Here is an 18,422-nt window from a genome sequence, read left to right on the forward strand (position 1 = left end):
CCTGCTATCACCCCCCAGACTCCAATTTAATTTTGTTTTTATTCTGCCCACTAAAAGCCACTAGTTTTCTCATGGGAAAGATGCTTCTCTTTAGTCATACTTTTATTCTACAATGCCACATTTCACTAAGTTTGTGGCATATGGATTTGCAAAGTGCCTTAAGAAGGTATCCATGTGTGTTAAGGATAACAATGGCAAAAGCAACTTAGCACTGGTACATATATTCTTCGTTCAAAAGAAAACCAATATTGGATGTTAGAATGCAGCATTGCTTAAAGATTTCTAATATGAGCTAAAACTGCCAGAAACTGTGATGGGAGGGGATTGGTCTTTATTTTCTTTCCCTCTGAATTTCATGTAATTACATGAGAATTTTTAGCTGGAGTGCTAAATTTTATAAATTACTAAATTTTAACACCAACAGTTAGGGAAGTGCAGTTATCTTAACTCACCTGAAAACAAGTTTCTATTTCTCCAATGGACTAAGCAGCTCCTTATTTTTCATGATCCCTTAAAGGTTAAAAAGGCTTTCAGATAATCTCCTCTGACTCTCAAAATCTCCTAGGGGAAGCATAGGAGGTATTATCTACACACAAAAAAATGTGTTTATACTCATGAAGATACTGAGGCCTAGACTGAGGCTCTAGATAATAATAATAATATTTTTGTTATCGTCTGAATAAGTGCTGCTTAATTCTCCATATTATATAGCTTTTTTATAGAAAAATGTTCTCATGGTCATAGATGGTCCCTAACCCTGACCTACTCTTTTTTCAAACACATGTGATTAGTTTCAAGGAAATCTGAATGAGAAAATGGATAATTCAGTACCAGCCATACTTACAAGTAAAGTAACAGAAATCATATACCCTAGTGGTACAATAGTTTGAATTACTTTAATATATAAAGAGCAGCATATAATTAAATTCTAAGCATCAAAAATCACATTTTTTTTGACAGGGGACACCTACATCAGAAGAGTTAGTTTGGCTGGGCACAGCCCAGGAGGAATCCTCATTATAACACTGTATGCAGTTTAAATTGTAGGGAAAGGAAAGGAGGTGATATGACTAATATAAGCTCATTTTCTCAGGATGCATGAACTTGGGAGTTTTAAAAGGGGTCGTATAAATGGTAATAACCCATATTTTTTGGCGTTTGATCCTTCTGGCTATTATAAACCTCCATGTCCTTTCTACCTACCCCCAGTGGAGTTCCCAGGGGTGGTCTGTCTGTGCTGGCTAGTTCTATCAAGCACCTGTGAATTTCTGATGTTATTTCCTCCTGTTCTGCTTCTGCCCTCGTGTTGATAGGCTGCTGCCTTTGGAAGGGTGACAACCTTTACTCTCAGTCAGTAGCCTCTCCTGGTACCATTTTTGCCTATGCCTCTGATTTCTTTCTTGGAGTTGTTGATGTAAGCTGGGTGGAAGTGGGATAATGCCTTCTTCTCCCTTTGGGGATACATGTGGATCTCAAAGCAAAGTTTTTAGTATATGTATTTTTTATTTTTAGATGTACAGCCTTTTCTCTTTTTAGTACTGAGATCTGAGGCCATGAGGGCAGGTATGGTATGGACAAAGCTGGAAAAAATCTTAAAGGCTGTATTAAGACCATCACCTGGTCCTCCATTTGGCTCCTCGTGGAAACAGACTTTAGCCTTGTTCCATTGGTTTGCCAGAGGGGCTCAGGATCCCAGCACTAAACAGAACCTAGACTCAAGCTTGGGCAAGCAAAAATATCAATATTTTGTGCTCAACCCAGGGCTGATTATTTTTCCCTTTCTATTATCTGTTCTCTTTTTTGTATTCTTGACTTCTGATTCTTTGGTAAATTGAATTTCTTTTATCCTTGGTTCATGAAGTGAAAGCTGCTTTGAAAGGTAAAACTCCTTAGGTCAGATCTATCTCACTGACAGGAGGGAAGGAATGAAGGAAAACCCACTGAAGCAGTTACGTATTTCCAATTAGAAGGACATTCTACTTGCTTCTGGTGGTGAGTGACATCAAATCAGCTAAAAAAGGATCTCATTACCTATGGATAAGTAATAAGAACTCTGAAACTCAATAATGTTTTACATCTACAACAAAACAAATCTAAACTTGGATTAAAAAGCAGTGTTTAAAATTAACCCAGGGAGGCAGAGCTTGCTGAATTTGCATTTGTGGGTGGTAAGTATCTAGAGGCCCTGTTCTTGTATTACTGTCTGGAGAGAGGTGAATGTCCCCTTTCTGAGTTGGAACTCCTAAGAAAATTGCTGGGGAGCCACCATATCCCTCTGTATTCCTACCATCTCTTCAAACTACCTCAAGCTCATGAAAATCACAGATGATCAGGTGCTGTCTGACAGTTTGCAAACTATTTGTCAGAAGGTGTTTCTCAACCAAGTAATACTTTTTAATTTTTATTTCGTTTTTAGGTCAGACAGGTAATGTGCCAATGTTATAACAAGGTTCAAGGGTGGCGTATCTTTCACACATGCTTGAACATCCAGTCATCTTGCTCATGAGCTACTAAAGGATCACTCAACCAAGTAACGCTTTTAGAAGGCAGAATAATGCAGTAGTCTGGGTGCAGGAGACCTGGAATTTCTCTTTTTTATTAACTATACCTCCTTTTCAGGGTAACTCCTTCTCTATCTCCCTTGGTCTGTTCTTTTGTAAATAAGCTCCATGTATATGATCCCTCCTTCTCCAAAATGCAGAGTCTATAATTGTGGAATAGGCCTTCCTATCCAGTGAGTTTCTTCAGACCCCAATGGAAAGTTTCTAGTTGTGAGGGGAGATATTTTCTCTCACATTTATAGAGCTCCTCCTAGGTAGCAGGTATTGTGCAAGGCACACTTTATATGTGTCACTTAATACTTAGTGATGGTGATGATGATGATGACAAACACACTGCACATATTCTGTGCTAGACACTGTTCTGATCAGTTTACATATATTCACTCATCTAAATCCTCATCACAAATTCTGTGGAGTTGGTACTACTATAATCTTCATTTTGCAAATGGCCATCTGAGCCTTGAAGAAATAAACAGATAAACAAAAGAGAGCCCAAGATCCTAGAGCTGGCCTCAGTATTCACAAACAACAGAACAGTTGTCCTGTGTTTATAGATGAGGAAATTGGGGTTCTAACTAACTACAGAAAACTGCCTGTGGTCACAGAGCAAGGAAGTAGCACACCTGGAAATCAAACTCATATCAAAATCATTTCAGATCCCAAGTTCCTTCCACTTTGCTGCTTTGCCTTCCCAGAGGCATTTTTGTTTTCTTTTAAACCACAGAGTATGGCACTTTTAATGAAAGAAAAGTTTGCCAAATGAAAAGCAGATTAATGAGATATTTGGGAGGCTTTGCAGTAAATAAATCTCTTTCAGAATTCTCATCTCCCACTCAAATTGCTAAAGCCATAACAATAGCAATTACCTCAGCCTGTTTGAGGCAGGGTGGGAGTGAACCTCTTAATTTTATTGCTCGGGGTGGACGCTGGAGACCAATAACATTTTCCTTTAGTGTGCTGAGCACGGGTCAGAAATGGGATATATCAGAGGTTGGCTTTCTCCATCCACCTCTTCTGGTTCCTCCTGCTTTAGCCATGTCTTGGAACACCATTAATTTAGGAGAGAAGTTGAGCTTAAAATTGGCGCAACATTAAAAATATAATAAGTGTCAATGCCAACCTGTTTGTCAAATAGATTAGACCTAGAGCATCACTTCAACACGACTGCCTGGGACTTGAGGAGGGCAGTTTTTTTCTTTGATAACAGTTGATCTTAGATAATCCCTGAAAATCTTCAAACATCCCTTGTGAAAGTGAGAGACCAGTACAGAAATGTGATTATTTCTAGATGATATACAACTGAACTTGAAGCCAGATGCTCACATTTATATTCAAGAAGAATGTGGGTGTCTACTTATGCTAGGTGTCGGGAATATGAGAGAGATGAAGAAAAGCAAGTCTCAGTCCCTTCTCTATGAGTGAGTAATCTATTTAAGGGAAATGAGATGTAAGCTGTAATAATCTGTGCTGCGAGGAAAGCCTGCCATTTACTGCCTATTAAGCATTGTGTCAAGAACTTTATACAGGAGCATGGCAAGGTAAAGAGTATTATCCCAGTTTCCTGGGAGGATGGAGACTGAGGCTCAGAATGTGTTGTCCTGGGCTGATGGCTTGTTTATTAGTGCAGCTGAAATTCAAACCCAGGTGGTTCTAATGCCAGAATTGTCCTCTTTCTCCTACATTGTACTATTAACCAAGCAGAATATCATTTGGCAATTAATGGTTTAACTTATTAGACATGCTTTCACAGGAGTTAAAGTTTTATGTAGGTAACTCACCAAGTTGCATGACATTTTGAGACAATTATTTTTGACCTGAGGAGATTTGAAAAAATCTTGAGCAAATCAAGTTATATAGAAATTAAAGCAAATATGTAATACACATTTAACAAATATTAGGTGTTGTTATTGTTGATGTTGCATTAAGATAGGCTGGCATAAAACATTAGAATCTGTTCAGTGCATGGAGCAATTATATTAAACACAAGGGTATGCTCCATCACCTACCTCAACAGTAGGGTAAAGAAATAATCATGAACAACCACGTGGTAAGAGTTTTTCTACAGCACTGATTGTAGATATTTATCTTTGTGGCCCCAGTAATTCTGAGAGCTGTACATAGTGGGTCCTCAATAAATGTTGAATAAATGAGTGTTTTATTTTGCTGATTTTTAAATAAAGATCCTTCTACTTACAAAAAATAAAAGGAAAGTACACAACAAAACCTTTTACCCATTTTTTGTGCCTTGATGCTTCTGGGGTGAGGCTTATGGATAGTTTTCAGGTGGGGGCTAGAAGAGGCCTAGTTATCATTTGGCTAGATTACTTGGGAATAAATGATGGTTTTGAATTTTGACTTGGCTACTTCAAATTACGTGGATCAGGTCAGCAAGAGTTAATGTTGTGATGTGGATACCAAATAACTAGTCTTAAAAGAAGTATTTACGACGGAGAAAGAAAGAACACAACTCTTTTGTTTTGGTCAGGGCTTAGTTGGAACATTGTGTACAGTTGTGGGAAATGTACATTAAGACAAATATAGAGCAAATAGGACACATTCAGGGGAAACTTGGATGGCAACAGGGAAATAAAATCTGATCTTCGGAGGACAGGCTGTGTAGCTTATGAAAAGACTTAAAGGGCTGAGATAATAGTCTTGAGATAATGGGAGGGCAGTCTTATGGAAGAGGAATGTAGACTTGTTCCCTGTGGCCCCAAAGGAAGAAACAAGAAACAACAGACTCTGGGAAGCAGATTTGGCCTTACAAGAAAGAGTTTTCTATTATACTTGCCCAGAGAGATAGTTTTCTTTAGAAAGTGGTGAATTACTAGCCCCTGAAAGTGTGTGAATATTTGCCAAGTAACTACTTGGTGGAGCCATTGTAGAGGAAGTTCAAGTGTAGCATGGGGACTGGATTTCATAAGCATCAGAGTCTTCCCAATTGTGAGCATCTCAGCAGCTGCCGGATTATCTTTCCAGGCTTTGCCTCCACCTCGAGGAGCTGGGATTGGTCACCAGGGTTGGGATATACTTTTGGGGGAAGAATGATGGGTGGTAGGAGATGGAAAAAATCCACAGTAGTAGAGCAGTTGCTTTGTCCATTCTAATTCTTGTCTGCCACTTTTTAAATTTGGATTTTTCTATACACTGCACACAGTGTATTGAAAATACATTTGCTTTAGACTGTGAGAACCAGGAGGCTGGAGACTATAATAATGTAATTTGTGATCTTCAACTTAGAACTTCAATATCTTGTGCAATTGGGTTCTTAGAAATGTTATTTGACAATAATGTCATCAGGTATTACATATTGTCAGGCTCCAACGGTCTGACAGCCTAACTTGGTTACTCTAATTGTAGGTTTATAAAACTTGTGGCTATTTCCTTTCTCTGGAGGAAGACAGAACTTGAGTTGTTTCCAAAATTTCAATGAGATAGAGATTTTGGGACACCTGAAAGAGAACCAATAAAAAGGTTCCACACATCACAGTAGGCTTAAAAATTACCCACATGCTAGATGCACTGCTGCCAGCTCTGTGTCAAGTTGGAATCTTCAGCTGTCCAGAGACTCTTGAGTTTCTTTGACCCCTTTCTGCTCACTAAAGAACTGAATGTGAATGACAGAAGGTTTTTGCTTACAGATAACAGCTAAACTCTTTTAGTAACAAACAGTAAGTATTCCAGCAAAAGGAGTAGGAGGTTGAACGTTTTATTGTTTTTCTCAGGGCAGATATTGTGAGCTCATGCAGGCTGTAATCTTCAGTGACCTCAGTGTTACATCTAGGAGCAAGTTTCTCTCTAACCTTTATAGAACTATAAACAGCAGGAAGGCATGATTTATAGACCAAGAGGCATCGTAAGCATGGGATTTGCCAGCAATTCATAGTCCCCCTCTCATTGTGGATACACTGCCCATCTCTTGGAAGGGACACTGAAACATTGGCCAGAGCCTGTTAATCCCTTTTACTTTCATGGATTGATGTCAGGCATATCAGGTCCATAGAGATTTTCAAAATTCTACAAAATGGGTTCAGTGGAAGATGTAGCTCAGTTCAGAGTAATCCTTTGGGCCAGGAGTTTTCATAGGCACCAGGAATCATCTGAGCCTGCTTTGTGAGGCTGGCTTCTCTCGCTTCCCATGTACACACAGCAACGAAATCTCTGATAAGAACGTTTCTTTTACAATTGTGTGTTTTACCCAAATCTCTGGGCTCTTCTATAATTAAGTTTTGATTGCTATGTAGTTATTTGAACTCCTGTGAATCTCCGTTCTACACAACAGTAATAATGTCTGTTAGCATTATTAATTTGGCTACAGATATATATATATATATATATATATAGATAGATAGATAGATAGCAAACCTATGAAAATATGTATATATATACATACACACACACACACACACACACACACATATATATATATATATATGTTTCTTATGTTCTTAATACATTGCTTCACACAGGCACACCAGCTCAGGAAGATCTAGTCTGTTGCAAATGTATGCAGAAGTTGAATATTTATTTTTGTTTTTTTCTCACCACCACCCTCATCTACCTGCTAAAGAGATACTATTCCCTCTCTTCCCTGTTTTCATATCTTTTATTCATTAAGAAATGGCCTAATTCCAGACTTGTTTTCTTCTAATCATTGCTAAAACATTGGTTGGTAATGGATTCCATCAAGGTACCACTTAATGGTTTAAATTAAGGTATCACTTCTCACAAAAAGGTACTTGTATTTCAATAAGAAACTTTGAAAGTTAAATATTCAAAGTGTTGAATCTTCATGGTTTTTGGTAAAGATAAAGGGAGTTGGGTTTATTACACAAGACAAGTTGCATTCTCACTTTGTTTCAGATACATGGGTATGGTGACAGGCCTGGCAAATCCCTCCTTTTCAGATGAAGGCAGAGATTGCACTTCTGTGCTTGTGTGAAGAAAAATAAAAGAGGAACTGGCTGGGACATTGTTTGGGCTGGGGAGAAACAAGATCCCATACTTTGGCAATTTATTTAAGCTTTTGTTTTTATTTTGAGGGGAAGGTGGCAGGTAGGGGAGCTTAATCTAAGTTCAAGTGTCTGTGGAGAATCCAGAGATGAGAAATTACAGACTCTAATTTCCAAGGATTTATATCCTGTGTCATGGGGAAATCAGATATGTTCATTAATAGACTGATCGGAAGGCAGAATATGAAAAGGGCTGTCATAGAAGAACAACTAACATGCTATAGAAATGTGTAGTCCAGGCTGGGTGCAGTGGCTCACACCTGTAATCCCAGCACTTTTGGAGGCCGAGGCGGGCAGATCAAGAGGTCAGGAGATCGAGACCATCCAGGCCAAGATGGTGAAACCCCATCTCTACTAAAAATACAGAAATTAGCTGGGCGTGGTAGTGCACTTGTAGTTCCAGCTACTCAGGAGGCTCTGACAGGAGAATCGCTTGAACCCAGGAGTTGGAGGCTGCAGTGAGCCGAGATCACACCCCTGCACTCCAGCCTGGCCAACAGAGCTAGACTCTGTGTCAAAAAAAAAAAAAAAAGAAATGTGTAGTCCATTTCCCATATGATATCTGAAAAGGCTTCTAATAGAAAGTGGAATTTTCAAACAAATTGTACTTTGAACATTTGTACTATTGAAAGAAATGACTTGAGCAAGGATCTGCACTCTATTTCAAGAAGGAAATTTGCCCTACTTGAATAGAAGCTAAAGGGGAGTGTTGTGCTGTAGACTAGAAAACTCAACAAGGATTCCACCCCCACAGGACTTTGAATGTTTGGTTGAATATTTTAGACGTTATTCTTGTCATACTAGGAAGGCATTTAAGGTTTGAGTGAGGGAGTAATATTCTTTAAAAATTTCTCCAGCCAGGATGGATTAAAGGGATGGAATGACATACTGGTTTGTCACATAATCTTCATCTCACATATGTGTTCTTTTTTTTTTTTTTTTTTTTTTTAATCATGGAGTAACTATTTGGTAGCCAAGTTGTCTTTAAAGTAATAAGAGCAAAATATATTTGGAATTATTGTTTCAGAACCATTTGTTATTTTGCACAGACCTATGAGCAAATAGGATCGAGCTAAGGCATTTACCATATTGTGTGGTTCTGCAGAGGCTGCCATGCTATTATATATACTTTTATCTCGGCTAAAACTCTGTGGCTGCTGCCACCACAATTACTCAAAGACCCGAAGTGTCAAAAAAATAATCGAAATAGCAAAGTGAGAGTCAAGAGTTTTTCCGTTGTTTCTTGAAGTCTTAGAAAGATTGTTTCCTTTGTATTCCCTATATTCAGAATATAAAAGCATCTCAGAAATCCAATCTTTAGTAGGTCAAACATTTCAAAAGGGAGCAAAATTATTTTGCAGTTGCTTTTAGTTTAAGGCATGTGTTTTAGGAACTTCCAAACCTTCTTCCTGAAGCTATTTATGAAGAAGAAAAACAAAACAAAAAACTAAATAAATGCCATATAATCCCAGCTACATTGTCCTCATGTAAACCTCCTAACACAGGATGATGGAAGAAGTTCCAACTTGTGATCTCAGAGATCTGAGTTCCAGCTCTAGTTTTGTGAAAATATAGCTTGATGGTTTGTCAAGTCTTGTATTTAATGATAAGGAATTAGGATTTTTTTAATATGGTCTCTGTGCTATTCAGCAGTACTGTTCATAAGCATTTAAAAAAAAAAAACAGAGACAGGGTCTTGCTCTCTTGCCTAGGCTTGTGTATAGTTGCGCAATCATAGCTTAGCTCACGGCAGCCTCGAACTCCTGGGCTCAAGTGATGCTCCTGCTCCCTTTCAAGTAATGGGTTCTACAAGTGTACGCCACCACATGTGGCTAATTTTTTATTTAATTTTTTGTAGAGACAGGGTCTTGCTATGTTGCCCAGGCTGATCTTGAACTCCTGGTTTCAAGTGACTTTTCCATCTCTGCCTCCAAAGTTCTGGGATTCTAGGCATGAGCTTCTGTGCCTGGTCACAAGTATTTTTGACTTAGGACTCTAGAATATGGGGTGGCACATGATAAGATTGTATTTCCTGGTCAATGATTTTGAGTGGAAGTGATCTGTGTGACTTTTAGATCAGAACATTTAAAGCCCAAGTGAGACTTTCCAGAATTCTCTTTCCTTCTGTAATGCCTGAAAAATTTCCAGAAAGTGGTGGCTTTATAAGCCTGGGTGCAAGAGTGAGGACAATGAGGAGCAAACTCCTAGCTTACCCACAGAAAGCATGCACTAGGAGCAGGAAACCTTGGTTGTTTTAAGTCACTGAGATTTTTTCTGTTACTTGTTAACAATAGAATAAGCAAGCTTATTCTTGATTGACATAGTCTCTAAAGAGTGTAATGGTGATCAATGGAGGAAATTTTATACTTACAGAGGTCTTTTTTTTTCTTAAATTAAAATTGTACAGACCTTTCTATAGATAGGTGTTAAAACTGCTTTTAGGGAAAATAAGTTTCCTATCATTGGGAATATTGAAATGTGGACTGGGAAACCTTTTGATGGAGGTTGCTACAGAGATTGAAGAATAAAAGTTGGTTAAATTAGAGAAATTCAAAGTTCATTCTAGTTTAAAGGTATTCAGATTTGCAATTCCTGAGGGTAGCTCTTGCACCTTAAATTTTTGCAGCAGGTAAGGTTTATAAAGCGTTTTCTCCAGTGAATAGCAAGAAATTTTATCTACTGTACCTTCTTGGAGACTTGCACAGGTATTAAGAAAAATGTATTTTGTAGAAGCAAGGTAGTTCTTTACCTGAATCCCATAGCGACCAACCTCAATCTTTAAAAAAAAAAATAATTTTTTTTTTTTTTGTGGGTATATAGTAGGTGTATATATTTACGGGGTACATGAGACTTTTTTTTTTTTTTTTGAGACATAGTCTCACTGTGTCACCCAGGCTGAAGTACAATGGTGCAATCTTGGCTCACTGCAGCCTCCACTTCCTGGGTTCAAGTGATTCTTGTGCCTCAGTCTTCTGAGTGGCTGGGATTACAGGCACCCACAACTGGCTAATTTTTGTATTTTTAGTAGAGATGGGGTTTCACCATGTTGGCCAGGCAAGTCTTGAACTCCTGACCTCAGGTGATCTGCCCACCTTGGGCTCCCAAAGTGCTGGGATTTTAGGTGTGAGCCACTGCACCAGGAAATTTTTGTAGTTTTTAGTAGGGACGGGGTTTCACCATCTTGGCCAGGCTGGTCTTGGACTCCTTACCTTGTCATCCACCCACCTCGGCCTCCCATAGTGCTGGGATTACAGGCATGAGCCACCACAACCAGCCGAGATGTTTTGATACAGGGATATAAAATGTGGAATAATCACATCATGGAAAATTAAATATCTATCCCCTCAAGCATTTATCCCTGTATTACAAACAATCCAATCACACTCTATTAGTTATTTTAAAAAGTACAATTAAGTTATTCTTGACTATAATCACCCTGTTGTGCTGTCAATTACTAGGTCTTATTCATTCTTCCTAGCTATTTTTTTTTGTACCCATTAACTATCCCCACCTCCCCCTTAATCCCCCACAACCCCTCCCAACCTCTGGTAATCATCTTCCTACTCTCTATCTCTGTGAGTTCAATTGTTTTGATTTTAAGATCCCCCAAATAAATGAGAATATGTATTTGTCTTTCTCTGCCTAGCTTATTTCAGTTAGCATAATGACCTCCAGTTCCATCATGTCGTTGCAAATAACAGGATCATTCTTTTTTATGGCTGAATAGTACTCCATTGTGTATATGTGCCAAATTTTCTTTATCTGTTCATTGGTCGATGGACACTTAGGTTGCTTCCAAATTTTGGCTATTGTAAGCAGTGCTGCAACAAACATGGGAGTGCCGACATCTTTTTGATATACTGATTTTCTTTCTTTTGGATATATGCTCAGTAGTGGGATTGCTGGATTGTATGGTAGCTCTATTTTTAGTTTTCTTTGAGGAACCTCCAAACTGTTCTCCATAGTGGTTGTACTAATTTACATTTCTACCAACAGCGTACAAATGTCCCCTTTGCTCTACAACCTCACCAGCATTTTTTATTGCCTGTCTTTTGGATATAAGTCATTTTAACTTGGGAGAGATAATATCCCATTATAGTTTTTACTTGTATTTCTCTGATGATCAATGATTATATTTTGACCACCTTTTCCTATCCCTGTTTGTCATTTTTATGTTTTCTTTTGATAAATGCCTATTCAAATCTTTACTGTTTTAAAACCAGATTATTAGATTTTTTTTCCATAGAGGTTTTGAGCTCCCTATATATTCTGGTTATTAAAACCTTGTCAGATGGGTAGTTTGCAAATATTTTCTCCCATTCTGTGTATTGTCTCTTCACTTTGTTGATTGTTTCCCTTGCTGTAAAGAAGCTTTTTAACTTGATGTGATCCCATTTGTCCATTTTTGCTTTGATTGCCTGTGCTTACCTCAAGAAATTTTTGTTCAAACCAATGGCCTCAAGAGTTTCCCCTATGTTTTCTTCTAATAGTTTTATAGTTTGAGGTCTTAGATTTAAGTCTTTAATCCATTTTGATTTGATTTTTGTATATGGTGAGAGATAAGAATCTAGATTTGGATATCCAGTTTTCCCAGCACTACTTACTGAGGAGATCGTCTTTTCCCTAGTGTGTGTTCTTAGCACCGTTGTCAAAAATGAGTTCACTGTAGTTGTGTAGATTTGTTTCTGGGTTCTTTATTCTGTTCCATTGGTCTATATGTTTGTTTTTATGCTAGTACCATGCTGTTTTGGTTACTGTATCACTATAGTATAATTTGAAATCAGGTAATGTGATTCCTCTAGTTTTGTTCTTTTTGCTCAGGAAAGCTTTGGTTATTCTGGGTCTTTTGTAGTTCTACATACATTTTAGGATTGTTTTTTTCTACTTCTTTGAAGAATATCATTGGTATTTATATAGGAATTGCACTGAATCTATGGATTGCTTTGGATAGTATTGACATTTTAATAATACTAATTCTTCTAATCCATTAACATGGAAGAATTAATATTATTAAAATTAAAACTTTTCATTTTTTGTATCCTCTTCAAATTCTTTAATCAATGTTTTATAGTTTTCATTATAGAGATATTTCACTTTTTTGGTTAATTCCTAGGTATTTCATTTGTGGGTATTAGAAATGAAATTACTTAATTTTTTTTTCAGATTGTTCACTATTGATATATAGAAATCCTGCTTATTTTTGTGTGTTGATTTTGTATCCTGCAACTTTACTGAATGTGTTTATCAGTTGTAATAGTTTTTTAGTAGAGTCCTTAGGTTTTTCCAAATATAAGATCATATCATCTGCAAATAAAGATAATTTGACTTCTTTCTCTCCGATTTGGATGCCATTATTTTTTCTCTTGTCAGATTGCTCTAGCTAGTACTTCTTGTACTATGTTGAATAACAATGGTGAAAGTGGGCATCCTTATATTCCAGATCTTAGAGAAAAGGCTTTCAGTTTTTCCTCATTCAGTTTGGTATTAGCTGTGAGTCTGTTTCATATGGCTTTTATTGTGTTGAGGTATGTTCCTTCTATACCTAGTTTTTCTAGGGGTTTTATCATGAAAGGAAGTTGAATTTCATTAAATGCTTTTTCAACATCAATTAAAATGATCATATGATTTTTGTTCTTCATTCTGTTGTTATGATATATCACATTGATTTATTTGCATATGTTAAATCATGCTTGCATCCCTGGGATAAATCCCACTTGCCATGATGAATGATCTTTTTAACATATTGTTGAATTTGGTTTGCTAGTATTTTGTTGAGGATTTTTGCATCAATAGTTGTCAGAGATATTGGCCTGCAGTTTTCTTTTTTTGACGTGTCTTTGTCTGGTTTTGGTAACGGTAATACTGGCCTCATAGAATGAGTTTGGAAGTAGTCTCTATTTTCTTGGAATAGTTTGAGTAGGATTGGTATTAGTTTTTCTTTAAATGTTAGGTAGAATTCATCAGTGAAGTCATTGAGTCTTGGCCTTTTCTTTACTGGGATAACTTTTATTATGGTTTTATCTTGTTACTTGTTATTGGTCTGTTCAGGTTTTGGACTTCCCTGTGGTTCAATCTTGTAGGTTGTATGTGTCTAATAATTTGTCTATTTCTTCTAGGTTTTCCAATTTATTGGCATATAGTTGTTCTTACTAGCCAATAAGGATCCTTCGAATTTCTGCAGTATAAGTTGTAATGTCTCCTTTTTAATCTCTGATTTATTTGGATCTTTTCTCTTATTGTCTTAGTCTGGCCAAAGGTTTGTAAATCTTGTTTAACTTTTCGAAAACCCAATTTTTTGTTTCATTGATATTTTGTATTGTTGTTTTCATTCAATTTCACATATTTCTCCTCTAATTTTTATTATTTATTTTATTAATTTTGCATTTGGTGTGCTCTTGCATTTCTAGTTCTTTAAGGTGCATTGTTAGCTTGTTCGAAGTTTTTCTTACTTTTTGATATAGGCATTTGTAGGTATAAACTTCTCTCTTAGAACTGCTTTTGCTGTGTTGTGTTTCCATTATCAATTACTTAAAATTTTTTTTCAATTTCTTTCTTAATTTCTTCATTGACCCACTGGTCATTCAGGAGCATATGTTTAATTTTCATGTATTTTTATAGCTTCCAAAATTCCTTGTTATTGATTTCTAGTTTTATTTCATTGTGATCAGAGAAGATGCTTGATATGATTTCAATTTTTGAATGTTTTTAGACATGTTTGATAACTTAAAATATGATCCGCGCTTAGGAATAATCCATATGCTGAGGAAAAAAATTTGTATTCTGTAGCTACTGGAAGAAATGTTCTGTAAATATCTATTAGGTCCATTTGCTTTGTAGTGCAGACTAAGTTTGATGTTTCTTTGTTTCTTATTCTGCAAGATCTTTCCAATGCTGAATGTGGGTGTTGAAGTCATCAGCTATTATTATATTGATGTCTACTTCTCTCTTCAGCTCTAATAATATTTCCTTTATATATCTATGCACTCCAGTGTCAGGTGCATATATGTTTAAGATTGTTACATCCTCTTGCTGAATTGACCCCTTTATTATTGTATAGTGATATTCATTGTCTCCTTATATAGTTTTTGTGTTGAAATCTATTTTGTCTGTTATAAGTATAGCTACTCCTGCTCCTTTTCAGTTTCCATTGGCATTTTTTCTTCCCTTTCATTTCTATGTGTGTCTTTATAGGTGAAGTATATTTCCTGTCTGCAACAGATTACTAGATCCTGTTTTTAAAAACCCATTAAGCCATTATTGTCTTTTGATACGAGAGTTTAGTTCATTTGTATTTATTGTTAATATTGATAAGTAAGGATTTACTCCTCTACCATTTTGTTATTTGTTTTCTGGTTGTTTTGTGGTCTTCTCTCCCTTCTTTCTTCTCTTTCTGTTTTCCTTTTAGTGAAGGTACTTTTCTCTGGTGATATGATTTAGTTTCTTGCTTTTCATTTTTGTGTATTTGTTGTATGTTTTGTGGTTTGAGGTTATCATGTGGCTTGCAAATAGTATCTTATAACCCATTATTTTAAGCTGATAACAACTGTTTGCATAAACAAGCAAGCCAAAGAAAAGATTAATAAAGATGTTATGCCTTAATTTTGTCTCCTGATTTAAAACTTTTTGTTGTTTCTATTTATATCTTATTGTACTATCTGTGTCTTGAAAAGTTGTTGTGGTAATTATGTTTGATTGGTCTACCATTTAGTCTTTCTACTTAAGATAGTTTATATCCCACAGTTATAGTTTTTTAATATTCTGTGTACTTACTATTACCAGTGAATTTTTTACTTTCAGATGATTTCTTATTGCTCATTAACATCCTTTCTTTCTCATTGAAGTACTCCCTTTAGCATTTCTTGTAGGACAGGTGTGGTGTTTCAGCTTTTGTTTGTCTGAAAAGGTCTTTATTTTTCCTTCATGTTCAAAGGATATTTTTATGGCTATATTATTCTAAGGTAAACTTTGTTTTTTTTTTTCAGCACTTTAAATATGTTATGCCACTCTCTTCTGGTTTGTAAGATTTCCACTGAAAAGTCTGCTGCCAGATGTATGAGAGCTCCATTGTATGTTATTTTATTTTATTTTTTCTCTTGCTGCTTACAGAATCCTTTCTTTATTCTTGACCTTTGGGAGTTTGATGATTAAATGCTTTGAAGTGGTCTTCTTTGGGTTAAATCTGCTTGGTGTTCTATAACTTTTTTATACTTGGATATTGACATCTTTCTCTAGGTTTGGAAAGTTTTCTGTTATTATTCATTTGAATAAACATTTTACTCCTGTCTCATTCTCTATCTCCTCTCTAATGCCAACAACTCTTAGTTTTGCCCTTTTGAGACTATTTTCTAGATCCTGCAAGTGTGCTTCATTTTATTTTAAAATCTTTTTTCTTTTGTCTCCTCTGACTGTATATTTTCAAATATCCTGTCTTTAAGCTCAATGAATTCTTTCTTCTGCTTGATCAATTCTGCTATTAAAGGACTCTGCTGTATTCTTCAGTATGACATTTGTATTTCTCTGGTCCTCAATTTCTGCTTAATTCTTTTAAATTATTTCAATCTCTTTGTTAAATCTGTTGAATTCTGAGTTCCTTCTGTGTTTTAGCTTATTTTTCTTTGTATTTCCTCAAAACCACTATTTTGAATTCCTTTTCTGAAAGATCACATATCTCTGTTTCTCCCTCATTGGTTCCTGGTGCATTATTTAGTTCATTTGATGAGGTTATGTTTTCTTGGATGGTCTTGATAAGTGTAGATGTTTGTCTGTGTGGGCACTGAAGAATAGGTATTTATTGTTGTCTTCTCAGTATGGACTTAGTACTCATCCTTCTTAAGAATACTTTCCATCAGAGATGATCCAAGATGGCCAAATAGGAACAGCTCTGGAGTGCAGTTCCCAGCAAGAATGCAGAGGGTGAGTGATCACTGCATTTCCAAATGAGTTTTTACTGCCCACAGACCAGGATATTCCCGGGTGGAAAAGTGCCACGAGTCTCCAGCATGGCTGTTTCAGCTGGCACAGTGGGTCTCCACACAAAAACTCACACAAATCTGGGTGGTTGTTTCAACTGGCACCTGGAATGCCTGGGAGACAGAGTCACCCATTCAACTGAAAAAAAGGGTGCTGAAATAGGGAGCAGGTGATCTGACTCAGCGGGTCCCACCCCCACAAAGACCAGCAATCTGAAATGCTCTGGATTGAGAGTTTCACAGCAAGCACAGCTGGACCTGGGATGGTCCAGCTCTGTGGGGGGAAGGGCATCTCCATTACTGAGGAAGTCTATCACTACTGAGGCAGTCCACCATTACTGAGGCAGTCTGCCATTACAGAGAGAGTCCGTCATTACTGAGGCAGGCCACCATTACCGAGGCAGTTCTAACTATACCCCTATAAACAAAACTGTAAGGAAGTTCACACAGCAGCTGGGCAGAGCCTACAGCAGCTCAAAAACACCTCTGCTGGCAGACTGTGACTAGGCTACCTCCTTGCTGGACAGGGCATCTCTCAAAAAAGGCATCAGCATGACAGGAACTTATAAATAAAGCCCCACCTTCCCAGGACAGAGCACCTGGGGAAAAAAAGGCAGTCATGAGTTCCATTGCAGCAAACTTAAATGTACCTGCCCAGCAGCTCTGAACATAACAACGGAGCTCACAGCTCAGCATCTGAGCTCCTATAAGGGACAGACTGTCTCCTCAGGCAGCTCTCTGACCCCCGTATATCCAAAGAGACACCTCATAAAGGAGAGCTCAGGCTGACATCTGGCAGGTATCCTTCTGGGACAAAGATAACAGAAGAAGAAACTAGCAGCAATTCTTACTGTTCTGCAGCTGCTGCAGGTGATCCTCAGGCAAGTAGGCTCTGGAGTGGACCTCTAGCAGCCTTAAAGTAGAGGGGCCTGACTGTTCAAAGGAAAACTAAAAAAGAGAAAGAAATAACTTCATTATCAACAAAAGGATGTCCACTACAGAGATCCCATCTGAAAGTCACCAACTACAAAGACCACAGGTAGATAAATCCACAAAGATGGGAAGAAACCAGCACAAAAAAGGATGAAAACACCCAAAACCAGAATGCCTCTCCTCCTCCAATGCCTCAACTCCTCATCAGCAAGGGAACAAGGCTGGATGGAGAATGAGTCTGATGAATTGACAGAAACAGTCTTCAGAAAGTGGGTAATAACAACTTCTCTGAGCTAAAGTGGGTAATAACAAACTTCTCTGAGCTAAAAGAACATATTCTAACCCAATGCAAAGAAACTAAGAACCTTGAAAAAAGGTTTGATGAAATGCTAACGAGAATAAACAGCTTAGAGAAGAGTATAAATGAATTGATGGAGCTGAAAAACACAACACGAGAACTTCATGAAGCATACACAAATTTCAATAGCCGAATCGACCAAGTGAAGAAAGGATATCAGAGACTGAAGATCAAGTCAATGAAATAAAATGAGAAGGCAAGATTAGAGAAAAAAGAGTAAAAGAAATGAACAAAGCCTCCAAGAAATATGGGATTATGTGAAAAGACCTAATCTATGTTTGATAGGTGTACCTGAATGTGACAGAGAGAATGAATCCAAGCTGGAAAACACTCTTCAGGATATTATCCAGGAGAACTTCCCCAACCTGGCAAGGCAGGCCAACATTCAAGTCCAGGAAATACAGAAAACACCACAAAGATATTCCTCAAGAAGAGCAAACCCAAGACATATAATTGCCAGATTCACCAGGGTTGAAATGAAGGAAAAAATGCTAAGGGCAGCCAGAGAGAAAGGTTTCATTACCTAGAAAGGGAAGCCCATCAGACGCACAGTGGATCTCTCGGCAGAAACCCTATAAGCCAGAAGAGA

At 37.3% G+C, this 18,422-nt stretch overlaps 1 non-coding gene across 1 annotated transcript; it reads right to left on the reverse strand.

The window, feature by feature from the left end:
* Nucleotides 1-2,415: 2,415 nt before the first annotated feature.
* On the reverse strand, nucleotides 2,416-2,519 carry LOC135270585 (small nucleolar RNA U13). The gene has a single exon (XR_010338741.1). It is a non-coding gene; the product is annotated as a small nucleolar RNA U13 (small nucleolar RNA).
* Nucleotides 2,520-18,422: the final 15,903 nt, after the last annotated feature.

Source organism: Aotus nancymaae, unplaced genomic scaffold (genome assembly GCF_030222135.1).
Source record: "Aotus nancymaae isolate 86718 unplaced genomic scaffold, 86718_ANA_hifiasm-v0.15.2.pri h1tg000064l_0, whole genome shotgun sequence".
Classification (NCBI taxonomy): Eukaryota; Metazoa; Chordata; class Mammalia; order Primates; family Aotidae; genus Aotus; species Aotus nancymaae.